Source organism: Saccostrea cucullata, unplaced genomic scaffold (assembly GCF_032062105.1).
Source record: "Saccostrea cucullata isolate Sc308-1 unplaced genomic scaffold, CSIRO_AGI_Scuc_v1 ctg1990, whole genome shotgun sequence".
Taxonomy (NCBI): Eukaryota; Metazoa; Mollusca; class Bivalvia; order Ostreida; family Ostreidae; genus Saccostrea; species Saccostrea cuccullata.
Window position 1 is genome coordinate 105,992 of NW_026941225.1, and position 18,256 is coordinate 124,247.

The window sequence follows — 18,256 nt, forward strand, 5'->3', positions numbered from 1 at the left end:
TTTTTGTAAAATCTCGTGATTTTCAATTGTCCTAAAGTTTCACGTCTTTCATATTTTTTTTCAATCGAAATAATATATAATTCTTATAATAAATTGGCATTTTATACTTGTTGTATTTACCCATTATCAAATATACATTTGTTTTTACAAAATATGATAAATCGATTTGAAATGTACATTAAAAATTTTTGAACATTTGTAAGGTTTTATCAAACTGGCTACTACAAGGTTGTTTAAATTCAATTCTTATGAATTAGATTATAAGTAATATGATTTTAGTGTATTTTAACTGGAATGTTATCTCATATCAGCAATTCGGTCTCCCATTATGATGTTTGGATATATCAGTTTGTTTTTCAATAAAGACAATAAATACAAACTGGTTTTAATTACAATGATTTCCTTTCAATACACGGCTGAGGTTACTTTCCTTCTTTAAAATATATGATGCAAACCTCACAAAAAAAAATCAAAAACACAACTCAATTATCTTTGTTTATTTACAGAATACCTTTTGAAAAGCCAGAAACAACAAAAACTCTGACCATGAAAATAGGAAAAAAAACTAAAAACATCAATATCTCCAACAATATCGAAAAACGAAACAAAGTAAGCAAAAATCGTGAAAGTCTCATTTGTATTCGAATAAGACATTGCCACAGGAAATTATCTAGCAAAACCTTAAAATCATAACACATATCGCTCAAAGGTTATATCCAAGGCATAAGTTTTTCGAAAGTAGGTCTAACTCTATGATGAAAGGGTTAAATGATTTTTAGGGTGGTATTGTTACACGGAATTCACATGTAAATGAAACATCCTGTAAAAACTATTTTTTTAAAAGGTGATATTTTAAGCTCATTGTCAAAAATTCTTAATTTGTTGGTACCCAAGGAAAGAGCCTTTTATGAAATACATGTCTAGTTTTGTGAATATGACAGTTCTAAATCTAGCTAGTTATAACTAATTGCGTAAGTTATCTTTTTATTTAAAGGAAGTCAAACACCAAGGCAAAAATATCTTCTAATATTATATTCAATAAGAAATATATTTTCTCTACCTACTATCGTTAAAAAGTATTCATTAAAGTTACAGTACAGTAATAAATTGCACAAAAAATGCCTCAAACTTGAAGGTTAAGACATCAAATAAACTGTGACCACATGTGGCCTTTTCACTGAAAATAAAAGCATGCAACATGAAAGTCAAACAAAATTCAAACAAATAAAAAGTTATGAGAAGTTTTTCGTGACACACGGACAGAGCCAAAAAGTGTTAAATTCCCAAGTGCGATGGGACTCTAAAGTCTGATGGTCACGCAAAGTCTCATGGTCTGCGTCAATCCTCGATTATTCGACACTCCAAAAGTCCGATGTTGCGGAAAACAATAAACGTTTATGATTTCATAGTTTTACAGCACCAACACTCAATACTGAGCAAAGCCAATGTCTTAAATAAGTATAGATAAATATCATTATAGAAATTTACCCTAATTTCTCAGTAAGGTGCAAAACTAACCCTTACCGTTCAAAATGTGTGTAACAACTATAATCTAGATGTCTTCGACGGATGCAAGACTAACCAAAATCACTCGACTAGTGTGCGAGGACTCACCCTAAATCTTTCGGATTAGTGTGAAGCAGACTAAACTTTATAAGTCGAGTGATGTGCGGGAACTAATCCAAATATCTCTGGAAGGTGCAAGCAATATTGATCAAAATCAATAAAATTGAATGCAATGACGAACTCAGAAATGACGTTTTTTGAATGCAGGACAACGGCGTCAGTGATTGTGACGTCATAAACGTTATTTGTTCCTCAGCAACATCGAACTTTGGCCTGTCAGACCATTGCACTTTAGCTCGGTGAGTCTATGAGGAAACGAGTCATGGGACATTTGCATCCCTGCTGATAACAAACCATCCTGGTTTGGCTTGACCATCGGACTTTGGCTTGACCATCAGAATTTGGAGTCTTACATATATACACAAAAACGTTAATTATGGTGACATTTTAATAATAAAACAAAATAAACAGATATTAAACAAAAGTCATGTGCATAAAAATGAAGTACATGTGAAACTATTCATCGGATGGTTAAATATTGTAATCACGGATATTGTTGTCATTAAAATCAGAAATGCCTTTTTATTCTTCACTTTTTTCTCATTTATTAAAAATCTCATTTGTAATCTTGCAATGATCTTTTTTTCTTTCCTACACATTATTCCGAATTTTGAAAGCTGTTATCTTTTGGAATTTTTTTCGGTAATTCACAGCATCATCTGCTTTTTTCTTAGCCCTTGCCATCTTTTCAGAACAGCAACATTCTAAAAGTAAAGCAATTACATATCTCAATTGAATAGCAATACAAACACGATTTATCCAAAAATGTTCAGATAGGTAAAGAAATAGTAATTCTGATTCATTTAACTTTTTTTAAATAAGACTCAAAAGACAAGTGCCAATTATATAAATGCCTAAAAATATAACTTTAATAAATAAATTTGGAGTTGACTTACCCATGCATTTATGTAGGCAACAACCTTGTTTCCCTTGGCAGCAGCAGAAGCGATAGGGGAGGAAAATAAGATTGATAGGGGACGGAATCCTCCAATCATAATCGTTAATCACCAGAGTTTCTCTGCATTGTTCTGTACCCTTTCAAATGTGTAGCTGACAACAAATGATGAACAATAAAATTTTGTTTGAGGAAAAATTGGAAAAATTGATATTTAACTAAAAGGCCTATTCAAATTCAACCAAAATATTATGTAGAAATTATCTTTTCCATTTAAATTTAATGTACGCTACTGAAAAGAATATATGTTAAACTAAAACACATTTTTAATGAAAGTTTTAGGAAACTAAATGAATAGGTTAGAAAAAAGTACCTAAACATGGCAATGACCAGGTTGACCAACAGAAGGTTAGAGAAGAGCATGTAGAAAGCTGAGACAGCTAGCACTGTCCAGTCCTCCTGTGGACAGCGGTTTATTGACGTATCAGCTTCCCAGACGGATGTTATATTTGTACAGTCCGAGACGTCATCGCCTACAATGACAAACTTATCATTATTACTCCAAATTATAATTTCTTCAAAAGTGCTGGATTGATAACATGAATGAACATTTTAGTATAAGAATAAAAACTGAAATTCTATCATTTTATCCTTTAAATTAAAAACAATGGACAGTATACAGCATTCTTCAAAGATGATGGGCTACGAAAATATATAAATATATACCATACAAGTTCTTTTCAATAAGAATCTATATGCTAGCTTAACAGCATATTCATGTATACTACTAAATAAACAAAGGTAAAATTTGAGACAATATGTTCAGGTTTGATACAAAGTTCGCATAACCTTGAAGAAAATCACTGAATGATTCTCCGTATAATTGCCAGTAAGGGTAGTAGATAATTGTCCAGATTCTCCAGTTCGTCCAATCTCCACTCCATATTATCTGATGATCCGGCCATAGATTAGCATGGTAGTAAATACCAACTCCAAAAACGACAAACATCGCCAGGAACAGGAAACTAAATAGGTCCTTCAGCTGCAAAAAAAAAGTCTCAAGAGCGGTAAACTTTGTATCAATCTGTCAATGAAAGAACGAATAAGGAACCTTTAAAAAAAGATTTAAGTTTCCTAAAAACGAAGAAAAAACCCTATTGTATAGATTGGAATAAGAAGGTAAAAAACAAAATATTCCCAAATATCGTTTTAGAAACTTAAGAACTGAAAAATGTTATTTCGATTTAGACAGGATTTCTGGGGATATAAACATGTTTTTCTCGAAAATAACAAAACTAAATTCCAAAGCAAATATGTAATTTTCAAGTTGCGTGCTTTTAATGTGTCATAATCTAATGTTTATATATATAAATTTAAAGAAATATATTAATTACAAATTTTCTTTACCATAAACGTGACGACTTTACATGTAACTGTTCCAATATTATATTCCCATTTAGATGTAGACTTGTACATGTACGAATTAAGTCATATAACTTTATTGCAAGTACATAAAGGTTTTTTATTCAGTCGATGTAATGTTCAGGAGCATGATATGCTACTGTACAACTCCTTAAAAATTCAGGCTACTAACAACTAAGTTAGTGATAGAAGGCTATCAGAAATTTTATATCTCATATTCTTTGTTCGAACTTTTATCTTTGTTTGCTAACATAATGAAAATAACCTCCTCAACACACGTGATGTTTTTCATAGGTTGTTCTTTTCATAATCATTTGAGTAAGAAATTTTCCGTTTACCCCACCAAGCTTCTAAAACTATAGTAGTTGTCCCCCTTTACCATTTCCTTGATCATTATAAGCGTTGGTCCCATTCTTCTGTGAATGAGGAAAACTTCAAGGAACCTCAAAAACATGACGAGGAGGGAGAGAGAGAACATTCTCCGGGCTATTGTGAAGGTATCAGAAGGATAGAAATGTCTCACGGCAAGGGCTGTAATTAATAAGGCGTAGGACAATAGATCAACAACATTCCAGAAGTCGTATAGATATCTTTTCATCCTGGAGTAATATCCTCGATGTGACCTGCCCTTAAACTCCAGACAGCCCTGGTAAAACAAAGTTCAGTGTCAAAGGAAGGTCTTATATTACGTAACAGAAAAGATACTCAATTTTTGTTAAACAAGGTAAAAGTTTATAAATTGTATTTTCAAGGCTTCCTTTTTATCCATGTTTCTTCTCTTTTTTTCCTTTTATCCCTTTAGATTTTTTCAAATGTTTATAATTTTTTTTCCATTACATTTAAAGCAATACATCCTCTCAACATCGCATATGAGATGTGTGTCTCTCAATAGATGTTATACGCAAGACCATACTCAATGTATTAATATTTTCTAAAATGAGTCAAGAGATAAACAAACAAGTTTATAATATAGAAATAAGGAAAACTGCTGTTAAATGTATTCAATTTTATAAGTTCTATGACGATATAAAAACCTTGTCAGCAATTACGATCCACTGATAAGTCAAATTTTGGTGGGCGTTTTTTGATCTTATTGTTAGGTTATTATTTCTTCTGTTTTTCCTTGTAACCACAAGAAACAGACGGCGGATGTGACCGTTCAGGTGGTGATGCTTACTTTCCCATATTATCAGATTCCACCTTGGATGTTGAAGAGGTCACAGTTTCGCCTGATCCCGATTTATTGTATGAATTGACTTCTGAGTTTGATAACTAATTGTTATCTTCATAGTTTTAGAAGTCGTTTTTTTTTTTTTAAAAAAAGATGAATGGAGAAACAAAAGAATTTTTATTTCTTTGTGTGTTTTCCTTTCGTTTAAAAAGACGACTTACAAAACAGCTGATAAGTTCCTCTATGAAATCACCTGCTCCCCAGAAATACACGTAGTATTCAAAAACTCTGGCTATATCTTGGACGTAATACTTGGTACTTATGCTGGTAAGAACAAAGGCGCTGTACATCACCAACATGGAGAAAAACATAATCTAAAAGGAAGAAAATGTTACATATAATAAGACATACAGAAATTTTGAGAAAATATTACAATAGGTTATTTTAAGGGGAGACAGGGAACATGTCACATGACTAAAAAGACATATTACGTCATAATCGGTGATGATATACATGTTAAACGTTGTTAAAATCAACAATTCTTGTGTAATTTTATTCAATATTCTAAAATTTTTTAAACATTTAATTTTAAAAATTATTATTAATAAAGTTTTTAAACATCTTGCCATCATTTAGATATTGTGAAGTTGCCCAATCCACACATTTGTTTCTCTTTACCCTGCAGTCTGACGTTAGTGATGTCATAGACGTAGTGTTTGAATTCTCAGTGCAGGGAGATCAAGTACACACACCCGTCATAATCAGTTTTATTTCATAATAAACAGGTCACAGTCAATGTATCATGATAAATTTCTGAAGCACATTTTTTAAATTAATATCTATTCGTGTTTACTAGCAGAGCTTCCCTCTAGTTAGATAATTTTGAATGTTTATGTTTTCGTGTGACGTCACAATTGATTTCCCGCACTCGGAAAATGCAAAGCGTTTTTATCATGCTTAAGTCTAATTCAACGACGTCCCGTGCGATATTGAGGTAAGCTTCACCCTGTGATATTTATGCAGTAAATAATTACGATGTAGGACTGACATTCAATCGTAAATTTAGAAATATTTATTGACAGAATTTTTTCCAAATGAGATTTTTGTCGTTGAAGCTACCTTGAAAAATGCAGAAATCATCCCACCCAAATACTATATAAGATTAAAACAATTGCTTTCAGATAATTTAAACACTATGAATATTCTGAAATATTTGAGTATATAGTTTTATTTATCATATTTGTCGTTTGTGCCTAAAAATTTGCATTATGGACTTCGTTATGGGCCCGTAAACAGGGCGGTATTTGTGAGGCGATATCTTTTAAATAAGTCAAGAAATCCCATGACAGGACCGTTTTAATATGTTTAGTACATATTAAATTAGTATTATAAACAAGAGCCCCACGGGCCTTATAGGTCACCTGAGTATCATGTAACAACTTTCGCACAATTGAATTTGGTTCATATGTTTTAAACTAGAGGCCATGAAATTCACAATTTTGAAAGAGACACCATTGCTTATCATAATTATACACTTAGCTTACTTACTTTAGTTACTTAATACCCAGCGATAGTTCAGAGTAACAAAGAAAAAATGCCCTTCCAACTTATAACCAGTTGTGCACCCCACCCCAAAGGAACCACTGACCCTGAGGCCACTTAATTATTTCAAAATGTTCGAAATTTATAATAAATTTTATTTCATCATAAATGGTTGATTAATACTCAAGAGAGATTTCAATGCATTAATTTATTTTCAGACTATGTACATGTAACACCCCCCCCCTACCCCTGACCAAGGGGGCATGGAATTCACCATTTGATAGAATCACCTTTTTTTCATCATAGATATATATACTTAGGTCATTGGCATAATATTCAGGTGCAAACAAAAAGATTTTCAAAGAAGTAAAGTATTTTCACTATAGAATCAAAAGACTCCACTTACGCAAAATGGGTAAACCCCTGACACAGGTAGGGGCCATGAAATTTACAAATCAGGTTGATGAGGCACTCTTGCTCATTCTAACTATATACAAATTTAGTTTATTTAATACCCAGGAGCAGAGAGGAAGATTTTCAAAGAACTGTCTTTTTTCACTATATAATCAAAAGAGCCTCACCCTTACACCAGAACCCCTGACCCTGGGACCATAAAATTCACAATTTTAGTAGAGCCACTCTTGCTCATCATAACTATGTACTTAGTTAGTTTAATTAATACCCAGGAACATAGAAGAGGATTTTCAAAGAAATAATGCATTTTCACTATATAATCTATATAGCCCCGCCCTAACACCAGAACCCCTGACCCTGGGGCCATAAAATTCACAATTTTGGTAGAGCCAGTCTTGCTCATCATAACTATGTACTTAGTTACTTTATTTAATACCCAGGAGCAGAGAAGAAGATTTTCAAAGAAATAATGCATTTTCACTATATAATCTATATAGCCCCGCCCTAACACCAGAACCCCTGACCCTGGGGCCATAAAATTCATAATTTTGGTAGAGCCACTCTTGCTCATCATTACTATGTACTTAGTTTATTTAATGCCCAGGAGCAGAGAAGAAGATTTTTCCAAGAAATAATGCATTTTCACTATATCATCTATATTAGCCCCGCCCTAACACCAGAACCCCTGACCCTGGGGTCATAAAATTCACAATTTTAGTAGAGCCACTCTTGCTCATCATAACTATGTACTTAGTTACTTTATTAAATACCCAGGAACAGAGAAGAAGATTTTCAAAGAAATAATGCATTTTCACTATATAATCTATAAAGCCCCGCCCTAGCACTAGAACCCCTGACCCTGGGGCCATAATTTTCACAATTTTGGTAGAGGACTCACTGCTCATTACATTCATACCAACAGTTTGACTGCTTGATGAAGAAGATTTTTAAAGATTTCATTATTTTTTGTGGTTTTGGCCCCACCCCTCAGGCCCCAGGGGGGCGGGGACCATAAAATTCACAATTCATGTTTTTTTTCACATGTAGATGCTGTATACCAAATTTGGTTGAAATTGGTTCAGTGGTTTCCGAGAAGAAGTTGAAAATGTTCAAATGTTAACACACGACGCACAACACACAACACACGACGCACGACGACGGACGAAAACGGATAGCAATAGGTCACCTGAGTGATTCAGGTGACCTAAAAATACGAAAAAAATTCATTGACAGGAAATTTTTCAGCTAAAGGTCCTGTTCCTCTTTAACTCTGTGTCTATGCACCTTCAAAATGCTAAAAATATTATTGTCAACTGGCTTCTATTCGTAATACATTTCCTTTGTTAGATTCAGGATTTCAACACATATACGATGTTTGGATTATAATATATATATTTAAATATATATTAACAAAATACCTTTACGCATACTTTAAAACAAGAAAAAAAAATACATGGCAGATAAATTCCTAATATAGATAAAGTAATTGAAATGCATAATTTTTATGCTACAAGATAAATCATTATTGCAAATGCAATGACCACTTACGTAATTATACACAAACTTTGTCAGAGGCGCTGTAAGGAACTTCATAGGTTTCCGTTTCACAGACTACCAAGAAAAAAAATATGTAATCTGTAATTTACGCCTCTAAAATATTCGTTTCTTACAAATTTATTTGTATTCTTACTTTTAGGAAGGGCCAGAGGTCCGGGGCTAGATTATTGTACCACTGTTTGTTCATGTTTTTCTGAGAACAGGTGTGAGCCACAACGTCGTACATAAAGTTCTCATACGCGAAGGTCAGTGGACTTGAATGTATTCCCCACACTGTGGCTTCGTCATCCATTAGATCTATGGCGTGCTGTGTGTTCTCTTCATACATACGATCCATAATGGCCAGGCAACGTTGCTCAAATAAACTATCAAGATTTGGAATTAATCTTACATATAGATCACTTTATTTAATTCGATAATCTTTATTATCTTTTAGAAAAAATTAAAGATTATTATTCTTATTTTTTTTCTTCTACTTCCTAGACGCCAACTTTGAAGCCTCATATCTCACTTTTTTCTCAATTGATTTCGCTCAAATTTTCAGAGGTACTAGAAGTTACAAAACTCTATCAGAATGTTGTCTAAAATTTCAAAAAGTCACTTCCGGTTTTGAGTTATTTCCATTAAAATGGAAATTTATAGGCTTTCGTTTCCAGACAAAGGCTCAGAGACGGCTAAAGCTGGAGCAGAAATTCTACTGATTTTAGATAATAGAAGGATTGAAATTGTGCACATCGGTTTTTGTTTTTCGATTTCTCTTTTCAAAATCACAGGAAGAAACAAGACCTTTCAGTTAAAACTGAAAGGCGGCTTTCAGTAACTTTTCAGTGGCCATTCAGCCACTGAATGGCACATACATTTCAGTGACCTTTCAGTCACATTTCAGATACCTTTCAGTCACCATTCAGTGGACACATTTCCGTCAACTTTCAGTGGCCTTTCCATCAACTTTCAGTGACCTTTCCATCAACTTTGAGTGACCTTTCCGTCGTCTTTCAGTGACCTTTCCGTCGACTTTCAGTGACCTTTCTGTCGTCTTTTAGTGACCATTCCGTTGATTTCAGTGACCTTTCTGTCGTCTTTCAGTGACCTTTCCGCCACCTTTCAGTGATATTTAAGTCTCAATTTAGCAATTTTTTCACTAGCGTATTATTTTATAATCAGATATTTTTTCCTTAACAAGGAAGCAATATTTTGAATAAAGATTTATTAGTCAATCTTTAATTGTGTTTTTTTTAACTTATCGTGATCAAATTCGGGTACCTTAAAATATGTCTAAGTAATTATTATTTTTAATTACAAGAATAAATAAATCGTTTATACATGCCTCTTGTAGAAAAAAAATACATAGGAGATTTTAGCTTTCTAAATGATATTGCTTTAATAAAATCATTCTACTAAGTTTCTTGATAGAGAATTTACAAAGATCTTAAATCTTTGACACAAAAACAGGTGCCCGTCTCTGATAATTGTCATCATCCCGATAGGAGATGTGTAATTAATTAGTCTGTCCCCAAAATAAAATATGTGAGACTTATTCAAAATTATTTTTAATTTTCTAGTTGCATTTGGAAAACAAAAATTCTTCAAGTGATAAAAAATGATGATCCAATAACCGATTCAAAATTTAAATAAATATAATTTATTGCTTTAATAAAATCATTCTACTAAGTTTTTAGATAGAGAATTTACAACGATCTTAAATCTTTGACACAGGAACAGGTGCCCGTCTCTGATAATTGTCATTATCCCGATAGGAGATGTGTAATTAATTAGTCTGTCCCCAAAATCCAAGCAACTAACATAGAATATACAAAAGATATACAAGATATATACACGTCGCAGCTCTTCGATACAACAGGTGAACTGATAGTTCCATCGATTTCTATAAATTAATTGATTTTAAATCCTTTCTTCTCAACAAGAAGTCGTAGCGTAATTGATAAGGTCGCGGACACCTAAGCAGGAGACCAGGGTTCGATTCTGGGCATGGGAGCAATTTTTTTTCTTGTATTGATTTTTTTTCCATTTTTTTTTTATTCGGAATTAGATACCTTTAATGCTATTATACTAGGAAAAAGTGAAATAAAATTTTTAGGTAAAAAAATAAGCCGATTATTCAATAAAAAGATTCAACTGAATGATCACGGAAAGGTCACTGAAATGTATGTGCCATTCTTCTTTGCTGAATGGTAAAACAATGATCACGGAAAGGTCACGGGAAAGGGTCTTTTCATTGACCTTTCAGTGACCATTCAGTGGCCATTCAGCCACCATTCAGTCGACTGAATGGTGGATTTTCATCCTGTGAATGGGACTATATAGGGGTCAAAAATTAGAACGCTTAAAAGAGCATAAAATTACTCATATTTTGCTTTTTATCTTCTAAACTAAAACATAACACATAGAACATAATTTGTGCAGAATAAGAAGATCTTTCAAATGATATCTCGGAAAAAGGGCTGACCCCTAAATTAAGGGATCTAGAGGGGCCAAAAGTTTTTTTCCAGATATCTCAAAAAGTAATGAGAATTTGTTATACATCAAAGAAGGAAAGTTGTTGAAAATTTCTGTTAAAATCTACTGATGTCATCAAAATATGTCCTGTGACGTCACGTCGGGCCAAACCGGAAGTAGTCCGAAACTGCATATTTTTGCCGTTTTTATCCTGTTTTTGGGAAATATTCCACACTGGAAGCATAAAACTTAATTGGAAGTTGCACAAAATGGCTTAATTTTGCAACTTTTAGCATAGATTTGGAAGATTTAAATCATTAGAGACGTCATTTCTCTTTTTTAAGGTAACCTGAGTAAACTCAGGTGACCTATTGCTATCCGTTTTCGTCCGTCGTTGTACGTCGTTCGTAAACTTTTGAACATTTTTAACTTCTTCTCTGGAACAACCGAACCAATTTCAACCACATTTGGTATACAGCATCTATGGGTGAAGGGGGACAAAATTTTTAAAATTCATGGCCCCTGGATCAGGGGTTCTGGTGATAGGGCGGGGCTATATAGATCATATAGTAAAAGTGCATTATTTCTTCGAAAATCTTCTTCTCTGCTCCTGGGTATTAAATAAACTAACAAAGAACATATTTATGATGATCTAGAGTGCATCTTTAATAATTATGAATTTCATTGCCCCTGGGTCAGGGGTTCTGGTGTTGGGGCGGGGCTATATAGATCATATAGTAAAAGTGCATTAATTTTTTGAAAATCTTCTTCTCTGCTCCTGGGTATTAAATAAACTAACTAAGAACATAGTTATGATGACAAATAGCACATCTTCAAAAATTGTGAATTTTATGGCCCCTGGGTCAGGGGTTCTGGTGTTAGGGCGGGGCTATATAGATCATAGAGTAAAAGTGCATTATTTCTTTGAAAATCATCTCTGCTCCTGGGTGTTTAATTAACTAAGTAAGTACATAGTTATGATTAACAAGAGTGCATTCTCCAAAATTATGTATTTTATGGCCCTGGGGTCAGGGGTTCTGGTGTTAGAGTGGGGCTCTATTGATTATATAGTGAAAATGCATTAATTCTTCAAAAATCTTCTTCTCTGCTCCTGGGTATTAAACCAATAAACTATTTACATAGTTATGATGAGGAAAGATGCCTCTTCCAAATTTGTGAATGTCATGGCCCCTGGTCAGGGGTTTTGGTGTAAGGAGGGAACTCTTTTGATTATACAGTGAAAATGCATGAATTCTTTAAAAACCTTCTTCTTTGCTTCTGGGTATTAAACAAACTAAGTAAGTTAATAGTTATGATGAGCGAGAGTGTTTCGTCCAAAATTGTGAATTTTGTGGCCCCTCGGTTGGGGTTTCTGATGTTAGGGTGAGGCTTTATTGATCATATAGTGAAAATGAATGAACGCCAGCTTCTGAGGCTTGTAAGGGCTAATCGTACCACTCCATTAAAGGATATAACAGGTCAGTTCAACCAAGGTAGGATGTTTTCTGTGTCTAAAAGATCAGTTCATCGCTATTTATTTAAAAATAAGTACCACCGACGTGTGTGCAGGAAGAAAATTCGGATTAGGGATCAGAACCGAAAAAAACTTGTGGCATGGGCGAGAGGCAAACGACTGTGGACTGTTGACAATAACTGGTCAAAAGTCATCTTCTCTGACGAATGTAAAGTTGTTTTAGGCCAAAACAACCGAGTATATATTTGGAGAAAGGCAGGGGAAGAGTGGTAACCAGCATGCATCAGCCCCGGCGCCGCCGAAACCTGTCATGAGTTTAATGTTGTGGGGATGCATTACTTGGGATGGAGTTGGTACACTGACTGTGGTTAATGGCAACATTAATGCAAACAAATATATTGACATCCTTGAAGAACAATTATGGCCGGTTGTAGCAAAATCTTTTCCTAATAACGATTACGTTTTTCAAGATGACAACGCACCGGTTCACCGTGCCCGAGTTGTACAAGCATATAAACAAAGAAACTCAATTCCAGGTATGTTTTGGCCAGCACAGTCACCTGATGCAAACATTGTCGAAAATATTTGGTTTCTCTTGAAAAATAAACTGAAACGCAGGTTTTCCAACATTAATAACGTCACTGACTTGGAGAGAAATATACACGACATCTGGATTAACATACCTGTATCTTATATACGGAGCCTCTACAGATCCTTACTTTCTCGGATGTTAAAAATAATCAGATCAAAAGGTTATATTACCAAATACTGAGGTAAGATTTATTTTCATTATTATTTTATAGCCTCTGAAAATCCGTATCACGTTGCCGTTTTTACGTTGACGTCCGCCAATTTGTCTATAAACTTTTGGCACGTTGCTGTACATAGGGATACACCTGCTTGCATTTTTTTTTGTGAATGTAGTAGTGTGCATTATACACGTACTTGATAAATAAGTGTTTTAAATTTAATGTAAATAAATTAAACTACCATAATATACAAAAGTATAAAAAGCTTGATCCGCTCGTTTATATCCTTAGCCCTTTACCTGTACACCTGTATTTAGATAATTAGTTACCTTAGGGCAGTTCAAAGGTTTTGGAGTGTTATTGGTTCTTATTGGTAGTTTGGTTGTCAAGTTGATTTTCATTGGTTTTATTCTTATGGTCATTGGTTTTACCGCCAAAATATTCATTCTTTGTTTTGTTGAGAAATGACCAAGACTGTATTTTATGGACTCCATGATTTTGACCTTTGGAGACTGACAATTTCCATTTTCTGGTAAGTACTAACTTTCCTTATTACTAATTGTCAAGTAATATGTCTATTCTATGGATTTGCATTTATTAAAGATCCCAATTTCACTTCATATTAATTGAATGAATGACCATGAGAGAAAGATGTTATTTTTATGATTGGAATTATTGATTATAAAGATCAGTAATGTATTATATTATAAGTGTAAATTGTTATATTCAAGTTACACCATATATTTTTATGACCCAGATATTTGGTAACTTTGTTCAAAGTGAACAGATGATTTTATTTTAAAGGAATATATATATTTTAATGTTTACTGTATTAAGGAGGCTGGAGGGTCAACAAATATATATATTTTATCTTTAGCTGTGAACTATCATTTGACAAAGAAAAAATTCAAAGATTTTAGTTTTAAAATTTGATTTTTTGTATACCTTTATATGGAGCTCTCCTTTTAAAGGAGATTAAAATAGTCTAAAAATAAATTACAGAGTCCATATACATGTTGTGTAAAAAGCTGTAAACATCACACATTCATGTGGTAGCCTTTTCCCACAGAATGGTGAGGAATTATTTGTTTTAATTAGTATAATTTTTTATGCCTTTATATGGGAGAAGATATGTAATGTCTATATATTCACTATAAGAGTTTTCTCCCTTAATTGAGAGTAAATGTACATATATGTATATCATCTATAATATATCATTATGAATATATTGATTATGAGAGCTACATGTATAGATGATTAATAGGATTGAATTGATGTGATATTATATTGTTGTTTTATTATATTTCAGGGCTAATAACATTGTATTGCAAAAGCTCACTGTGTCTAAATAAATAAGACCTGAACCCTGACAGAGGAGTGTTTGTTCTTCATTACCAACCCCCTGTTACATGAAGAATAATAAATAACTATAAAATTAATAGAGCTGATTAATACACTTTTCTACTAATAAATCACAAACAATTTATGAAAAATTTGCATCTCAACCACAGTAATCTGGATACATACCATGTTGCTTTTACAATTCTCTTGTTTTGATGCAGTTATGACGTCATTGTTCAATGTTATTGAAACCCTCAGAGAAAAATCAATAATTTAACAGTATGATGATGACAAAAATGTTTACATATTGATTATACTGTCAAGTAACTCAAGAATGTTTTCGATGATATTTTAAGTTCGATAATTTATTTTTAGCAGCTTAAATCGTTCTTGAAATAGATGTACTATTAAGTAAATTATACTAGTCTGAATGTAAAATACACAAGCATGAAAGAGTTATCTTTCTTTGCAAAAATATGCATAAATATAAATAGAAGTAATATTAAAAAATGATACTCCTCTTTAATTTGTAAAATGATTTATTATAAAGTGAAATACATTGACTACAATTATTTTTGTAAAATATAAATCAGCAATTCTAATTCAGAAATGTTATAACAAAAACTCATTATTTATTATACTATATTCCTTTTGCAAATCATTAAAATCAAATTCGACAACTTTAACCTAGATTGCTGATATTCTTGTTTCATCAATTTGTTTAAAAATAACTTACCTTGTTTTAGAATTTTTTATACGTAGACCAAGCTCTTGTGTATCGGCTCAACTGAGATCTATTTAAAAAACCGTATGCAGTTGATGAAGGCTTATTGTTGCAGAAGTAAGTAAAGTAAGTTGGCGATGGAAAAGATTCAGTCATCATGGGGCTTAGTCGTTAGATTACATGTACCATTAACATCTTTTTCATGTACAATATTCAAATATTAAACAGATGTGCCAGACTTTGTAGCATCATCATTTCAAGCTCACCAGGATATATCGTATCGACATAAGAATGGAAATTACCATTAATCTACAATACGTCTTCGATATAGCTTAATTCTGAGCCGAAGGCCACAACACGTGTTTTCTTCTTTATTTCAGATTTACAGATAAATATACTTCTGAATGTGTTATTTTACTTAAATACAAATTGTACTATTCGATTGTGAAATACGAATTGCACTTATAGTAGATGACGTTGCGTGTATAGACCTAAAGACGCAACTGCATAGTGCATATTCATAGTGGGAGAACGGGGAATGCAACTATTTGAAAATATAATGAATATAGTCCTTGCTATTTTAGACTTTATTGATTCAAAAAGCATCAAGTTTAATTTATTACACCACTATCATTTTTCAGAGAAATACAAGGCAATATTTTTTTTATTGAAACCGTACCTGGTTATTCACAACCATTCCTAACGTCGGGAAATTATCCTAATTCTTTCCAATTTACATGAAATGGGTAATTAAATAGAATACATACCTATATCTTTGAAAGGAATTTTAGGATCTATAAAACTTAAATGACGATTATGCAATAAGAGATATTCAATTTTTGATTTCTTTTGATGCTAGATTGACATAAGTACACGGTTTTCTTTTTGTTAAGAATTTATGCAATCAAACACTCTTTTAGTATTTTTTTTTCTTACTGGCACAAACAGGACCAATTTGCACTACTGGAGGCTTCTTTCTAATGACTGTAACTAAACACTGCTCTGATGTTTATAGATAGAACATTTATAATGACTCTGTACCTTCCTTGTAATTTTTTCCCCAATTTCTCTACATATTTTTGCATCTGTTCTTTAGAAAATCAATTAACTGATTGTTGTCTAGTAATATAATACCAGCGGAAAAATAAGTGATATGATATATATTGAAAATATGTGTATTGGAAAAAGAATGCATTCTTTTGTAGGGGCTTTTCATGTCGGATAACATTTTATCTGTGAACGGTTGGATAACTGCTTGACGCAAAATGCTTGTCATATTTTGACTGTAAAGGATTTGAAAGAAAACATTGAAGATGAAATACTGTTAATAAGTACATGCATATTTCAAATAAAGTTCAAAGAAATATTGTCAAACAAATCAGATAAGATAATATTATAAAAGAACGAATTTTCTGTATTCTCTTTGCATTCTTCAGATATGCTCATTTGTATCAATAATGCAATCATCTTTCTGTCTTGTAAGTATTGATAATATTCTTATTATTTATCTATTTATTCATTTAATAATAAATATGGAAACAATTATAGTTTATATATTATATAATACATTTAATTTAAGAATTATTTTGATCGATGAAAAAGACTTGAACAATTTTATAAAATAGTTAAAGTTTTTCTGATATTTATAGATAATTTCTTTTCTATTGAAAACATTCAACATATTTTTCTGGGTATCTTGAATAAACTTTCACTGCTGATATCATTATGCAATAATTAAACCAAACCGATAATTTCTTCGACAAACAATTGATAATTTTGTTTATAATCATGTTATTTCATCCATAATCTGCAAAAAAAACACACGTAGATAAATGGGCCAGACTAAAGGGGTTTTTGATTTGAGAAATGTTACTGAAGTGGAACCTTGATGCATGGTACATGTGTAAGTGTTTATCTTTTTAGGACGATATGTTGAAGCGAATATTTCTGATGTTATGTTGTTGGTGTGTCGATTCAGCGGATATAAAATCATTATGTAAGTGTTTCTTTTTAACATAAAAAAGTTGAAGATATTTGTCAGTGATCAATCTCGGTATTTTCTGATACAACACAAAGCAGATGGACAAACAAGGCGAGCAAAATGCATTTCGCAAGAAAAGTAAGAAAATGAAGAATTAAATCTTACTCTTTCATAATTTTTGTTATTTATCGATAAAGTGCAAGCTAAATGATTGTTGTTGTTTTTTTATTTTTAACAGAAATAAACGAATTGAATATATTCCTAAACAAAGTTCCTGCCAAATTGCATATTGATCTTAAATTATACTAGTTGGCTTTTGCTCTGTATGTATGAAAATGTATCATGAAACATGAAGATAACGATCAGTATTCAAGATCAAAGTCCATAAAACAATACAAAATAGGAGCAGCGAAAAACGTGAACTTTTTAAACATCAGGGGTGGGATCAGGTAAAAGGAGAATGCTGACATACTTAATTCATCATCTTGTTTGTCAATAATTTAGCTCGTTTTAGAAATTGTTTATACGTACAGCATGATCTTGCCATTATTAATGTAAAAATAATTTTTGTACATTGGATATGGGTGGCAGACAAAATGCTTCATTCATTGATGAAATTCTTCATCATAATTTAATACGAATAGTGTGTGAAATGGATGGATATGTTAGTAAGATAAGATTGATGTTTCTAGAGTTCTGAGTACTCGGCTTTTATTTTTTATACTATAGCTTGAGTTTTATTACTGTTCAAAAACTTTTCCATTCATGATGTTTTTCAGTTCTATTTTATGAACAATACGAGTAGTGTGTGAAATGGATGGGCATGTTAGTAAGATAAGATTGATGTTTCTAGAGTTCTGAGTGCTCTGCTTTTATTTTTTATACTATAGATTGAGCTTTATT

At 32.4% G+C, this 18,256-nt stretch overlaps 1 pseudogene; it reads right to left on the bottom strand.

The window, feature by feature from the left end:
* Nucleotides 1-2,217: 2,217 nt before the first annotated feature.
* LOC134257466 (transient receptor potential cation channel subfamily M member-like 2) lies at nt 2,218-8,964 on the bottom strand (annotated as a pseudogene).
* Between the last annotated feature and the right edge of the window lie 9,292 nt (nt 8,965-18,256).